Source organism: Macrobrachium rosenbergii, chromosome 45 (assembly GCF_040412425.1).
Source record: "Macrobrachium rosenbergii isolate ZJJX-2024 chromosome 45, ASM4041242v1, whole genome shotgun sequence".
Classification (NCBI taxonomy): domain Eukaryota; kingdom Metazoa; phylum Arthropoda; class Malacostraca; order Decapoda; family Palaemonidae; genus Macrobrachium; species Macrobrachium rosenbergii.
The window spans coordinates 16,787,707-16,789,611 of record NC_089785.1 but is presented as its reverse complement, the minus strand read 5'-3'; the positions used below and the strand labels follow the sequence as shown (position 1 = coordinate 16,789,611).

The following is a 1,905-nucleotide window of genomic DNA, read 5'->3' as shown; positions in this document are numbered from 1 at the left end:
TCTGTCATTTCAGGTAAATATTGACATCACTGTCAACAGTTGGTGTTAACATATAACTACTGACCCTTTTGAGAAAGTAGAGTAGAATGTTCCCCAACTGCAATTAGTCATCATTGGTGGCAAACACTGACTTGACACAGTCTTCTGTGTTTGAGGCCTTCCTTCTTAACTTGTTAAATATTCTTCCTTGGCTTCTGATTTCTTTCTTTATTTCCTTCGTGACCCATGTTGGTTCTATCTCATCATGCTTTCCTAGCACTGCACTACCCTCCCTCTTATTTGTTTTTTTTTTAAGAACGTTCCCCCTTCGCTTCTTTAAGTGACATTTCTTCACCAGAGAGTCCTCTTCATTATCTTGTAAACTTAGCTTATTTTCTAGGTGATGGCGATATTATTATTATTATTATTATTATTATTATTATTATTATTATTATTATTATTATTATTTAGAAGATGAACCGTATTCATATGGAACAAGCCCACAGGGAACACTGACTTCAAGTTCAGGCATCCAAAGAATTAGGAAGTAAGAGAAGATAAAGGGAAATACAGAAAGATATCTCACTTATTAAAAAGAAAAAAAATACATCTGTGAGTAATCTTTTGTTACTTTCAGATATTTGATTTTTTATTCCTTTTTTTTTGCTTTTGTTATAAATATGACTTCCCTTAGTGAATCCTGCTTGATTTTCTTCTCCGTTAGTTTTCCTCATATAACCTTCTGACTCTATTTGCTGCAGTTGTTGTCATTTTCTTGCAAAGATTTCACTTTCAGTCAGAGATTTTTTGTCGATATCAGTCTTTAGAACGTCCGGTCCACAGGGTTTTACCTTTTTATCCTCCTCGTGCACTCTGTTACTTAGTTGGCAGATATCTTCCTGTGGTGGGTTTGAGTCTTCTTATACTTTTGGTTTGTCTCTTCGTTCCAGTGTTGTTCAATGTTGTTTTCACATCTTGATATGTGATTTCAGTGTCCCCGTATTTTGTTTCTTGCTTCTTAAGCTCTGTCTGTTTCTGCTCCTTCTTCATTATACATTACCAGGCTTTTCGTTGTCTTAGTTAACTGATATTTGCCCGTAGTATATTTTCCTTCTTATTTATGTTTTTTATTCCTTTTAATTGTTTGGTGGTGTTTTCCTCTTCAATTAGGTATTTGTGTCGTGTATGGGGTATGTATCCTTTTTCCCCGCTGTTCGTCATTGAGGCGTTTCTCTCGTTTCTATTCAGTGCCTTTCTTAGCTTTATCCCTTCTCTGATCTCTTCATCCATCTAAGGAGACTCATGAATTTCTTCATTATTCTCCAGTATTCTCTGTTTGTGTGTTCTTTTCAGGAGCGTCAACAGGAGTTTCTTGGATTAGGCTACATTGTCCATTTCATCCACGTTTATTTTATATCTTTCACCTATTTTACTTTCCAGCTTTACTGTGGAACTTTTAAATTTAATGAGTGGTCATCTGATTAGGAACATGCTTTGATGTCACACTTTATTCTATTTTCCTTTGAGAGCTGTATTCATTAGCTGCTCAGCAGAAAATTTATTTATTACGCTTTGGTCTGAGAGACCACTGAGAGATATCTTCGTGGAAGCTACATTCTCTTGTCAACTAGACAATCAACAGCGCCTCTTTGACCACCTCGAACCCATGCCTAATTTTCCAAACAGTTTTCCTCGCTGTTGAGTTATGCTATGATTATTTATCTTCTCTTTTTGATAGCCTAGTAGGAAGGAATAAATCTAACAACGCCACTAGTATTTTCTTTATTTTAAAAATAGATTCTTGCAATTAAAAATAAGGAACGTAATTAAACATACAAAAGCAATTTCTTTCTTTTAGTCGAGTTGAAAAAGCAAAAAAGTTTAATTTATGGAATGAAGACTCGGGTTGCTGAGAGAAGTTATTCC

The 1,905-nt window shown here is 35.0% G+C and overlaps 1 protein-coding gene across 1 annotated transcript in view; it reads right to left on the bottom strand.

Annotated features, from left to right (window-relative positions):
* Positions 1–1,745: 1,745 nt before the first annotated feature.
* Positions 1,746–1,905, bottom strand: part of LOC136829718 (uncharacterized) — a 40,922-nt gene continuing 40,762 nt past the window's right edge. Inside the window, exon 8 of the mRNA XM_067088518.1 lies at positions 1,746–1,905. This exon is cut by the window's right edge and continues 1,927 nt beyond it. The gene's annotated coding sequence lies outside the window, so the exon portion shown is untranslated.